Raw genomic sequence first — 14,733 nt, 5'->3', positions numbered from 1 at the left:
TAATTTTTCTCATCACATATTTCATTATTTTATGCTTGTTTACTATCACTGGAGTGTAGTTCTAGATATTCCGACTTTCCGGGGCAAACATTAGCTGTCAGAACAGTAGGATGTATGGACTACAAAAATGAGGGTGTTACAACACATAAATATATTATGTAAACGAAAAAGTGAAAATGCCTTTTATTAATAAAATATATACAAGATGCATACTAAATGATTTGCTCTAGGGCATACAACTAACATAGCTGCATTTTTCCCCCTCTTTTCTCAGCCACAAGGCTCCAGCTCATCTAGATTCTCTCCCCCCCCCCTCAATGCTCGTCCACTGTATCCTCCCCAAAAAAAAATCTATCTTTCCATTTCTTCAAGGAGGATGGAAGACCAGTAAAGAGACTCATACCCTTTCAAGTGTGGAAGTGCCAAAACTCCTCATTATCTTGAGTGTTTAATTAAAAGAAGGCAAAAAAGATGTGGGCTGAAGTATGAAACCTCTTTCTTTGGCATAATGCCTAGAAAACAGACATTAATTTTTAAGAGTTCGGATGTAGCTAGGCAGCGGACAAACAATAGTATTTGAGGATCTCCACATCCAGTGGGTCCAAAGGCAGTCTCAGACCCAACTTTAGTTGCTCTTCATACAGAGCAACAAGAACAGGGTTCAAAAAGTCACTATCTGCCCAATCGTGTGGACTAGCAAGCGATAAGTGAAATCGATCAGTGTCGATCCCATATGATTTACACAAATCTAGAAGATCCCAACCCAACAAATAAGACTTGAGATCAGACACACTAGGAATAACGATGGCCCTAAAAGAACTCAAACCAGAATTGGTAGGAGGTTGGGACCCAACAACTTCTGGCAGGGCAGAGGGGCCAGTCACCTCTTCAAAATTATTTTGACATTGGGCAGATTTGGAGAAAAGACTTATGGTACTACTATTTTGATTATAAATGAGCTCCAGTGAAGCAAAAGTAGCACTCCAACCCCGATTCTCACTCATATTTTTAAGGAAAAAGGGAAAGAGAAAAAAGAAGTAAATTACCTCTAAAGGAAGAAAAGGCTAAAATTAGAAAAAGATCTCACTTGAAACACCACAGGGAGTAGAAAAACAACCAGGACCAAGAGAAAATAGGAAATGAAAAAAGGAAAGAAGAGAAAGCATCACTTTTATAGGAAAAAAAACAAACATTGTCTTTTCAAATTTCAAAAACCATCGTCATTACTCTCTCAAAACGTTTTGCCTTCCTGAAGGAAGATTTGTATCTAACACAACTATCCATAAGGTTAACCGTGATAGCCTTAATGACATGCGTTTAGTCACACGGTATCAAAGACGGACTAACAAAATAAATACGAACATAAGTGTTCACTAAGACTAGCCCGAGGGAGGGGGGGGGGCAGACTAATGATGTTACCCACTCATAAGTCTAAGTCAGATTGTCAAAATCAACAAGCATGGTAGTCAAAGTAGTCAAATTCATCCAACATGATAGTCAAAAGTTTTAATCAGGATTTGAAGATGAAAGAGCTGAACAAAAGGTGGATTGAGTAATACCTTTGCTCACATAGTAGGGCGAATGAAGGGTTTTACTGAACAATCAATCGAATTAAATAGAAGCCCTGATCTCATGGGTTAAGCGGTAATCATGCCAGCAATCAGGTAAAAGCAATTTTCATGAATGAAATCCCAAAGATTTAGCAAATATCAAATCCACAAACAAAGTAATGGCTATTTTCTAAAAACCTATAAATATCAAATAATGAACCAAAAACAAGTTTGCTTACAAACTTTACAACTCGTTTTTACTCAAATATTCTCTGATTTCTCTTAAGAACTAGATCTTTGACTTAAGCGTCATAGTAGCCTACCAAAAGGCCATCCATCTCACATTTCTCTCTTATTACAAGCTTACGTGTTATCAGGACCAAAACCATAAGGACCACTAGTAGCATCACATAGTCTAATTGACTTATAGATCTTCCCAAAATTTTAACTAATTTGCCAGAAAAATCAAAAGGAGTATTAGCTTTTTTAATACACAAATGATTATACTTGGAAAGAATCTTATCAATATAATGAGATTGACTTAAAACCAAAATGATAATTTGTCTTTCCAGAGAGTAAAATTGGTTTCATCAAAACATTCCAGTTTGAAGACATCAAAATTGACAATTTTAATAAAAGCAGAATCAGAAACATGAGTACCAAAAGCCTCCATTGTTGTTTAATTCCCTTAAGATTATTAGAAAATTAACAATAATAATAGTAGTAGGCTTCAATTTTGTAGTCACTCTTCTTAAGAGAATTATGCCCCTCACAATATTGCTGCTGGGTAGTTTGAGCAGATCTCTACAGTATAACAAATCTAAAATAGAATTCTAGAATTCTCCCAAGAATGAATTAAAGAATAATAACATTGATTATAAGTAGAAGTGAAGAGAAGAGCTAGAAGAGAAAGAGATAGTGAATTTTTGTTCAAAACTATTGCTATTTATAAAGCATTTACATCTCTTCGAACTGATATAACAATTCATTTTGTATCTATTAGAATAATCACATATGTTCATAATAGATACAACAATTTACTTCATACCTTCTAGAAAAATTATATCTATTCACTTATTCCTCTTAGAATAGAACAATTACATCTATTCATATATACCTTTTAGAACAGATGTAATTGTTGTAATAAACAGTTTTCTTTGATGCCTTTTGATGAACAGACGTAACTATTTCTATATGGGATAACTTTTATATTACTAACTATTTATAACAATTATTAGTAATAAATCAACGATAGATGAATTATAAATCCATTGTTAATCTTTCTATGTTATTTGTAATGGATTTATAAATTTATCATTATACACACACACACACACACACACACACACACACACACACACACACACACACACACATATATATATATATATATATATATATATATATATATATATATATATATATATATATATATATATATATATATATATATATATATATATATATATATATATATATTTGTTTAATAATATCAATCTTAACTAATGAGATCTCAACATTAAAGAAAACAAATGCTAATTACTCAAACAATATTGTCATTCAAACCTTTTCTACATCAAGCAAGTTAAAGTTTATTAATTAATTGTTGTTAATATCTTAGATAATTAACAATAATTCAATTATGTTATTGGATACAAGTAATTTTCATACTTATACAAGTCGTTGTGTAAAATATTCATTGGACATCATCCTGCAGTTTTCCAAATAGACTATAGAATTATGAAATTATTTTTTATTGTTTTGCTTGGCTCAATTTCTATTACTTCTTAATCATGGTTCTCTATTCATCAGTTTGATTGAAATTGCTAGCCAAAACAAAATTATTTCTATTAGATTACAATTTGCATAGTTAATTCAATTATTTATGGTAATATGTTTTCATCATTCCTTTGGTCAATCATCTTAAAAAAAAATGTATATGTCACTATTATATCATGCATATGCAATTGATGCCTATTAGCAGTTATTTTTAAATTTTAATTAGTTCAACACATAAATTAGTAGCTTTTTTTTTTTTTGAGTGTAGTCAAATCCAAACTTTTATTTTAGTTTTTAAAGCAATTTATTATATATATATATATATATATATATATATTAAACTTTTTATTGTAAATTTTGGTCACTAATCCATTGTTGATTCATTTGATCATCCATATGAATTTCCATCACTGATTGCTTCTATCGTCAAATTTACTAGACTAACTAATTTTCATTTTTATCTATTTCTATTGCCAACCTGTCATTGATCCATACTTAATTCTATTAATTTTAAATACATTCTGTGGCATCCTCACTTTTGGTAGTCTGTACATTCTACTGTTCTAATGACTAACGTCTGTTCAGATAGGCAGAATGTCTAGAACTATATTTAAACTTGAGTGAAGAGTCATAAATAACCTAAATAATGATAAGAAAAATTAAGAAAAAAATTTAAGAAATGAAATGCAAAGAGGTTAAATGAGATGGAGCTACGGCGATGGGTAACCCTAATGGGAAGTGACTGTGAAGATAGTTGGCAACCCTAGACCAGTGGGAAACCCTGTGAAATAATTATTTGGGACTCAAGTGAAGAATTTATGAGGTTTAAATAAAAATAAAAATACCAAGAAAATACAAGAAAATTTTATGTCAATTGATACAGATAATTTTAACTCGGTAAACAAAACGAAGGGCATTTTGGTCATTTCACCTTTAGAGATGATTTTTGACCAACTTGTCCATTTAAGTAAGTGAGATCTATGTCCTGAAATATCAATAAATATTTCTAAAAAATTTAATTAAAAATGTAAAAGAAAGAAGAAAAGGAAATAAAAACAAATGAAATTAAATCATAATTATGACATCATGCATAAGTCATAATGATGCAATTAAAAGTAACTAACCAATTAACATAAGATAACCACTTATAAAAAGCATAAAAGGAAATAAATAAAACCAAAATTCACTCATCTTCCTTTTTTAAAAGTTGGCCGAACCCATGGTTGAAAGCTCCTCCATTTTTACTTCAATTCTAGCTTAAATTTCTAGCAATTCTCACCATAAAACCCATAAACCACAATGCAAAAACTTGTTATTTGGTCTTGAAGAAGAGTTTGGCTGCTAAGAATTGAAGAGAAAGTGAAGATTGGGTAAGCTTAGAAAATCATCAAGAGAGGTTAGTGCTAATTTTCACTTTTCTCTCTCTTTATTCTCTGTTAGGAACTTAAATTGAGTTAGAAATTGTAAGAAAATGAAATAAAATAAACATGCATGAATACCCATAAATTTCAGCAGCCATGAAAGGATTTAGGGTTTGATGATTTTTTATGGAATTAAGTGGTTTATTAGTGTTGATGATAAGTATATGTGATAGATAAGTTGATTGGTATGTGTTGGATGCAATTATGGATTGTGAGGGTTAAGGTTTGTGATAAATTGGGGATTTTATGCTTTGATGCTTAATTGGTGTTATTAAGGTCAATTAGTGACCATTTGATGTAGTTTGACCTTAAAATGGAAGTGGTTGTGGCATTGAATTATGAATTGGATGTGCTGCCCTTTGTGCTAGAAATTATAGACTTGAGTCTAGTGGGTTTGGGCAGCCATAAGTTGAATTGTGTAGCTTCAATTGGTGTAAGGCCAATTGGAGGTAAAATTAGGGACATAATTCCACATTTTTTATGAAGAAACCCTGCCTAAAAAACCAACACAAGGTGACTTAAAATTTTCTTGAATCCGGGTAACCAAAATCTGGACCTGGAAAATGACCATATGAATATTGATTTTTCAAATAGGCATAACTTTGTGTAGAGAGGTCCAAATGACCTAATTCTTGAACCCATGGAAAGATTAGACATAGTAGAACAACTTTCGTGAAGAATAGAAATCCAAATTCTTACCATAACCTAATCAAACTGCTAACCAAAGTTAGCTCATCAAAACCGCCAGAACCAAAATTTGTCCAGAAATTCTGGAAACTAACCAATCCAGCCAATTATGGTAAAAATTGTAACACCCCTAAGTTCGGTAGTGCGTTCTACTGTTTTCAGTGACCAGTGTTGTCCGGACAGCTAGGATGCCTAAAACTACACTTAGATATGAGTGAGGAGACATAAAATAATGAAATACAAGAAAAGAAAATATAAGAAAAACAAAGAAAAAATAATAGCAAAGAAATATAACCAAGTTAAGCGAGCCGAGAACCCTAGCGATGGGTGACCGCACCAGGAAGTCACGGCGTAGACCTTGACTAGCTCTGGACCGCGGGGAACCCTGGAAAATATTTTTAGGACTTAGATAAATGTCTATTGAAGTATAAATGCCATTAGAAATATCAAAAAAAAAAATAATTAATTAGTACAAAGAAAAGTGAGAAATCGAAAAACGGACAAAACCCGGTGTTACCAAAAAATCAGAAATGCAACCCGAACAGGGGCATTATGGTCATTTTACACCCTGAGTTGTCTTTTGACCTAAATGTCCATTAAAAATAAATGATATTACACTTGGAAAATGTCATGAAAAATTAAATTAGTGGTACCTAATGTAAATAGCAAAAATGGGAAGCTTAATGTGGGAAAATGAAATCTTATATTAAACTAATATTTAATTTAAGCTTAGTGCTCCACTCACCCATCAAAGTGGACCACTAACTCATCATCTTGGGCAGAATACACATCTTCATCTTCAACCTTAGAACCAGCATAAATTTGCTCCAAAAAAAAAAAAAAACTCCATTGACGCATGGTTTGAAGCTCCATGCATGTGAGATTCAAGCTCCTTTCTTGGCACTTTCCTTCATTAAAGATTGTCCATACACCTTGGGCAGTAGATAGGCAACAAGAAGACCAAGTTTTGGAGAGATTTTGAAGAGTTTCCAAAGTGGTAAGTTTGTGTTTTTGGGTTATGGCTTCATTAAAGTTAGTAAGAATGTTATGGGTACTTGAATTATGGAGAGATTTTTTTAGGTTTGATGTTTAAAGGGAGAGGTGTATTTTTGGCAGCCATGGAAACTCCTTGAGGGCAGTTTATTCTTGCTTGTAAATAGTAGATTAAAGGGTTAATTAAGTGTTTATGTGTGTAGGAATTTATTTGGGTGATGTATATTAAGTATATGTAAATGTGTACTTGAATTTGGAAGCTTTGAAATTAATGGAGTGTGATATATGAATCGATAGCTTGATTTGGTGAACCATAAAAATGTTATTTCATGTTTGGTTTATGGAATATTAATGTTGAATTGTGGTACTTATTATGGCAGCTTATGTATATGTATGATGGTGTGAGGTTGGACATGTAAATGAGCTAGGTTAGGTGATTGAATTGTTGTAATTTGAGCATGAAAAATTCTGTACATTATGGTACATATTGAGTGTGATTATAAGCTTCAAAAATGACCAATAATATGTTGTGAATTGTGTTTAGGTTATGGTACAAACCAGAATTGGCATGAATGTTTAGTTTGGTAAATGTTAAAAGTGTCCTTTGATGAGTAATGAATAAAATGCAATAGGGCAGTTTATGTTATGGGCCTAGAACTTTAAGTGTGTGGCTCCAATTGGTATGAGACCAATTGGAGGTAAAACTAGGCACAAAATATGCCAACTTTCATGAAGGAAGCTTACCAAAATTTTGCTTGTAAGGTAACTTGAAAAGTGACCAAATCCGGATTAGTGCATTTAAGGCTTGAAAATTGACCATTTGGGCAGCAGTTAGTATTTTAGCCATAACTCACTCAAAACAGGTCCAATTGACATGAAATTTTGACCATGAATAGTTAAGACATATATCTACAAGGCTTATGAAGACACCAAAGCCCAGAAATGACCATAAGCAAGTCAAACAGCTTGCACAATTTCGGGTCCAAAAACTAGCCGAACCTAAAATGACCTAAAGTGACCAATTTTGGTACGTTCTGACCAGCAATAGTAAAATGACCATAACTTGGTCTATTAAACTCAGAATGACCTGAAATTTTTCTCCACGTGCAATAAGACATAGATCTACAAGTTTATAGTTTTGACCAAAACCCAAAAGCCGAGGGAACTAGGTCATCCGGCTAGGTCAAATTAGTATACCGGGATCCGACAAATTGCAATAAAACACAATATACATGGAAATGAATTTGGTAACACGTATTAATACTAAAAGGCTACAGATGTGACATATTGGTAATATTAAAACCTAATTCACCTAGACTGCATCGAGGGTTGACATCTTAGGTTGACTAAGGAAATAATAGAATTCGATAAATTAATTATGGAACCTTATTCTTAGAGACAGTTTAAATGAGTACTGAAACGCTTCAAAATTGTGTTTCTCAGTTAGCAAAGACTCGGGGAAGGGGAAGGAAACACTGAGTCAGAGCTAAGAGACAGTTATCAAAGGTTTGTGCACAACTAGTTTTTAACTGATTTTGTTTTGAATATTTCATATGATTAAATGACATATTTTTCTTATATATTATGTTTAACAAGCATTGGATTTAATTCAATGATTATTGAAATTGTTATAGTATGTATGAATTTAGCTTTGTGAAATGGTATTTCCACAAGTATTAAGCATTGTTATGGATTGAATAAATTATGTTTTGGAAAATTGTGATAGAACATGTTTTGAATTGTGATGGTAATTTTCATAGAAAAATGCAAATTTATGATTTGAATTATGATGAGCATAAAAATTATTGGATATTGGAATTGACTTTGAATCGAATTATATTGTGATTTATGCTCACTAAAAGGATTGTGATATTGTTTTATATCTCACTATAGATACTTGACTAGGTTATTACCCGTCTCTCTCATTTGTTGAGAAGACAATGGAGTTAGTTGTGTTTTGATTACCATGGTGCGTGCACATGCTTAGATTTTCCTCTGATTTGAGGTTAGATTTAAGTTTTTTTTATCTTTATGGCCCTTGCAGAAGATTCATTATTGTGATGTGTACTGTGCACGATGATTCGACCTCCCCGACCATAGGGAGTTAGAATATGATTCGACCTCCCCGACCATAGGGAGTTAGAATCACTTCGAATATGGCCCTTTCAGATTAGTCTTGCATAGTTAGTGAGATAAAGAATGATTTTTGAGATACAACATGATTTTTGAGATATAGCATGATTTTTGAGATACAGCATGGTTTTTGAGATACAGCATGGTTTTTGAGATACAACATGGTTTTTGAGACACAGAATGTTTTTGAATAGTAAAGAATTGTGATTTCAATTATGATTTATGTATAATTGATTTTGTTGAAATTACCATAAATGGTTAGTTATGATTTGATAAATTGAATTTCATGATCAAAGTCATTTTATATAAATGATTTACATTATTGACAATGAATATTTTGAGTTTTGGAATTTGATGAGTATTCAGATTTCTAAATTATTTGCTGTAAATTTTGTCAATGTATATTGTACTATGTTTTAAATTATAGTTGTGCACCACTGAGTTCACCACTCAGCGATAGCTTTGTATGCTGTCGTAGGTAAGAAGAGCACAGAGCAGTGAGTAAGTTTCTTTGAAGACACATTCAGATCAGCTCCAGGTATATCATAGGTATACCCATGTACATAGGTTTTGATGTATGCATGTAATAATATGTATGTAAATTATTTGAGCAGTTGTATAAAAACTCTTGTAAAATATTTTGGTATGTAATTAAATGTAAATTATTGTAAATGTAAATTTGGGATTTCATTTATCTGAATAGTTTTGTAATATTATTTTTGAGTCTTGTAATCAATGAAATGTTTCTTTTATGAGGAGATTGATTTGATTATTGAGATTTGAATTATGGGTTCAAATGAAGTTATTGAAGTTGTATTTGAGAAAACATATTGGGAGTGTATTCTTTGCAGGTTTTGAAGAACTGTTTTCTCAAAATACAACCGGCACTTTGCCAAAATTTTGAAAAAAATTTTATAACACCAGATTTTAATCGATGATTTAAATTTCATGAAAATTGTTTTAAAATCCCTTGTAGTATATTTAATGGATTATCGGTAGGCAAAGTACGGTAATTCATTAGGTGTACTACGGGATCATGTTACATCTTACAGGGGAGTAGGGTGTGACAAAAATGCCATAACTTGAGCTACAAAAATCCAAATGGAGTGATTCAAAAAGGGCATTAAAGTAAAGATATTGAAGAATAACTTTTATGGAGAAATGTTAGCCAAATTCCCACTGTACATTGGTCCAACAGAACAGTAAACTTAGGTGACAAAACAAAATTTTTTGAAATACTTCTAAAAAGATTTAAATTGTAATTGGCAACTAATGCCAATAAGTTTATAACCCAAAATGTGGCACTACCATTAGAATTTGTATTCCTATTATTTATGAAATAGTCAACATTTACAAGAATAGTAATGTGAATAGTAAATGTAATGACATGATTCAAAATAATTTGAAAAGCTAATATGAAGGCCTAAAACTTTATTTTAGGGACATAGAACCAATTCAAAGCCTAAGTGCTTGAAATTGTATAATAAAGAAGATAGAAAATCTCAAACCAAAGAGAATTATAGGGTTCAGCACCTTGAATAGTCATTGATCAATTGATTCTAATTAGAGTTATACTATTTTAAAGCGAATGATTCAAATGGGAAATTAAATTTAATACATAAAGAAACAACTTCCATAAAGGAAGTATGGCCAACTGGACCATGCATCTTGACCAAATTGCTAGAGGAAATTAGGATATAAAATCTGAAATCCACGAAATTTTCATGGACAACTTGGGATATGAATGGCACCCCATTTAAATGATTTAACGAACACCTAAATCATGTGAGTAGGTAGTTGGAACTTGTATTCTTGTCACAAATAGAACTTATGAGACATTGCCAATATAACTTGAAATGTGAATTGTAATTACCATAAATGAAATTTTGAAGGTGTAAATAATGTGCAAATGTTATTTGGGAATTATGTTCCAATTATGAGTAAAACTGAAAATGCTTGAACCTAATTGACATATGAGATGATGTGATTGATAAATTGTGATCCATATAAATGAAATTTATGAATACATGCATTAAGTGAAAATGAGTTTGGACATTGTATTTCCACTAGGAATAGAATTAAAATGCTACAAAATATAAATAGAAAATATAATGAAATAATAAAACATATTAATACTTAATGGTACTATTGTGCCCATGTATTACCTAGACACGTGAGTTAGATTGGATAGATTGGCATGCCAATAGGGGATTCATTTAGCAGTATTGCGTAAGGCTTTATGCCCGTATTCATGGCTTTATGCCCGTATTTATGGCTTGTATGCCCGACTATTTGTTACTATGGCTTTTTAGCCATATTGATTGCATACGTGGTTTACGTTTTGCGCCTCATGGTATGACGTACGCGTGCTAGCTATATTGATTGCATACGTGGTTGACGTACGAATCCCATGGTATGATGGCAGTGCTAGTTTACCCGCTTATCCAGTTTAGTCAGCCTGTTATAGGTTATTTGGGCAGTGAAATTTGTTAAGAATAATGGAAATTAAATAAATAAGCAAAAAGGACCTAAAATGAATTAGATTAGCTCTAAAAATTCTATTTATTATGTAACGATCCAAAACACCTAGCAAGTGTTAGTGAAATGATAACAAGATTAGCAAAATAAATATAACTTAAATAAATATTACAAATACATCTTCTATAATAATATGAACATAAATCTTAATATTTTTATTAATTTTGTATATTGTATATTATTACTGTAAATTTATGAACTAAGTACTTCCAAAGAGGAACAAAAAGAATGAAAGATAGTTAATATTAGAAATTTTATATGAAATCAGAATAATTCTTGATTGTACAAATTTTTCTCCATTTTTATTTTTATTTGTATATATTATTTCCTTGTTATATTATTGCACCACTAAGCAGTAATGCTTAGCGTGATGGATTGCTTTCTCACGTAGGTACTGAAGATAAAGCCTAGTAGACATTAGACTGGGATTTTGGAGTCCAGATCTGCAGAAGTATTCAGGTTATCACCTCCTCAGCAATGCATGTAGATAGGGCCCATATAGGTCATATTAATGTATTTTTTACATTGCAAATATTTATTATGTCGTAATGTAAATTATGAAAATGTATTTAATATGTATGTGATGTAAATTAATAAATTGACTCTTTCATATGCAATTAATTTGTATATCATATAAATTATGAATTTAGGTAATTAGTTTGTAAATAATATAAATTAATAAAATTTTGAGAATTTTTATATATAAATTGAGCGTGAATAGATATATATGGAAATGAATGTGGAATTGAAATGATGAGATGGTTATTATGGATATGAATGAGAATATTATTGAAAATATTCTTTAAAATTTTTTTTTAATGGGTGAATAGTGAAACACGCCAAATGATAATAGAATAGAGGAAACTCCATCAGTTTTTCCTTAGAAATATAATTTATTTATAAAATATAATGAGAATAAAATTATTAAAGGAATAAAGTAAGATAAGATAGGGTGCTCCATCAGTTCTTTGCAGGTTTTGAAGAACTGTTTTCTCAAAATACAACCGGCACTTTGCCAAAATTTTGAAAAAAATTTTATAACACCAGATTTTAATCGATGATTTAAATTTCATGAAAATTGTTTTAAAATCCCTTGTAGTATATTTAATGGATTATCGGTAGGCAAAGTACGGTAATTCATTAGGTGTACTACGGGATCATGTTACATCTTACAGGGGAGTAGGGTGTGACAAAAATGCCATAACTTGAGCTACAAAAATCCAAATGGAGTGATTCAAAAAGGGCATTAAAGTAAAGATATTGAAGAATAACTTTTATGGAGAAATGTTAGCCAAATTCCCACTGTACATTGGTCCAACAGAACAGTAAACTTAGGTGACAAAACAAAATTTTTTGAAATACTTCTAAAAAGATTTAAATTGTAATTGGCAACTAATGCCAATAAGTTTATAACCCAAAATGTGGCACTACCATTAGAATTTGTATTCCTATTATTTATGAAATAGTCAACATTTACAAGAATAGTAATGTGAATAGTAAATGTAATGACATGATTCAAAATAATTTGAAAAGCTAATATGAAGGCCTAAAACTTTATTTTAGGGACATAGAACCAATTCAAAGCCTAAGTGCTTGAAATTGTATAATAAAGAAGATAGAAAAATCTTGAAACCAGAGAATTACTGTGGTTCAAAGACCTTGAATAGTCATTAATCAATTGATTCTAATTAGAGTTATACTATTTTAAAGTGAATGATTCAAATGGGAAATTAAATTTAATACATAAAGAATCAACTTCCATAAAGGAAGTATGGCCAACTGGACCATGCATCTTGACCAAATTGCTAGAGGAAATTAGGATATAAAATCTGAAATCCACGAAATTTTCATGGACAACTTGGGATATGAATGGCACCCCATTTAAATGATTTAATGAACACCTAAATCATGTGAGTAGGTAGTTGGAACTTGTATTCTTGTCACAAATAGAACTTATGAGACATTGCCAATATAACTTGAAATGTGAATTGTAATTACCATAAATGAAATTTTGAAGGTGTAAATAATGTGCAAATGTTATTTGGGAATTATGTTCCAATTATGAGTAAAACTGAAAATGCTTGAACCTAATTGACATATGAGATGATGTGATTGATAAATTGTGATCCATATAAATGAAATTTATGAATACATGCATTAAGTGAAAATGAGTTTGGACATTGTATTTCCACTAGGAATAGAATTAAAATGCTACAAAATATAAATAGAAAATATAATGAAATAATAAAACATATTAATACTTAATGGTACTATTGTGCCCATGTATTACCTAGACACGTGAGTTAGATTGGATAGATTGGCATGCCAATAGGGGATTCATTTAGCAGTATTGCGTAAGGCTTTATGCCCGTATTCATGGCTTTATGCCCGTATTTATGGCTTGTATGCCCGACTATTTGTTACTATGGCTTTTTAGCCATATTGATTGCATACGTGGTTTACGTTTTGCGCCTCATGGTATGACGACGCTGCTAGCTATATTGATTGCATACGTGGTTGACGTTTAATCCCATGGTATGATGGCAGTGCTAGTTTACCCGCTTATCCAGTTTAGTCAGCCTGTTATAGGTTATTTGGGCAGTGAAATTTGTTAAGAATAATGGAAATTAAATAAATAAGCAAAAAGGACCTAAAATGAATTAGATTAGCTCTAAAAATTCTATTTATTATGTAACGATCCAAAACACCTAGCAAGTGTTAGTGAAATGATAACAAGATTAGCAAAATAAATATAACTTAAATAAATATTACAAATACATCTTCTATAATAATATGAACATAAATCTTAATATTTTTATTAATTTTGTATATTGTATATTATTACTGTAAATTTATGAACTAAGTACTTCCAAAGAGGAACAAAAGAATGAAAGATAGTTAATATTAGAAATTTTATATGAAATCAGAATAATTCTTGATTGTACAAATTTTTCTCCATTTTTATTTTTATTTGTATATATTATTTCCTTGTTATATTATTGCACCACTAAGCAGTAATGCTTAGCGTGATGGATTGCTTTCTCACGTAGGTACTGAAGATAAAGCCTAGTAGACATTAGACTGGGATTTTGGAGTCCAGATCTGCAGAAGTATTCAGGTTATCACCTCCTCAGCAATGCATGTAGATAGGGCCCATATAGGTCATATTAATGTATTTTTTACATTGCAAATATTTATTATGTCGTAATGTAAATTATGAAAATGTATTTAATATGTATGTGATGTAAATTAATAAATTGACTCTTTCATATGCAATTAATTTGTATATCATATAAATTATGAATTTAGGTAATTAGTTTGTAAATAATATAAATTAATAAAATTTTGAGAATTTTTATATATAAATTGAGCGTGAATAGATATATATATGGAAATGAATGTGGAATTGAAATGATGAGATGGTTATTATGGATATGAATGAGAATATTATTGAAAATATTCTTTAAAATTTTTTTTTAATGGGTGAATAGTGAAACACGCCAAATGATAATAGAATAGAGGAAACTCCATCAGTTTTTCCTGAGAAATATAATTTATTTATAAAATATAATGAGAATAAAATTATTAAAGGAATAAAGTAAGATAAGATAGGGTGCTCCATCAGTTCTTTG

Source organism: Hevea brasiliensis, chromosome 13 (assembly GCF_030052815.1).
Source record: "Hevea brasiliensis isolate MT/VB/25A 57/8 chromosome 13, ASM3005281v1, whole genome shotgun sequence".
Taxonomy (NCBI): Eukaryota; Viridiplantae; Streptophyta; class Magnoliopsida; order Malpighiales; family Euphorbiaceae; genus Hevea; species Hevea brasiliensis.
Note: the sequence above shows the minus strand (reverse complement) of the source record.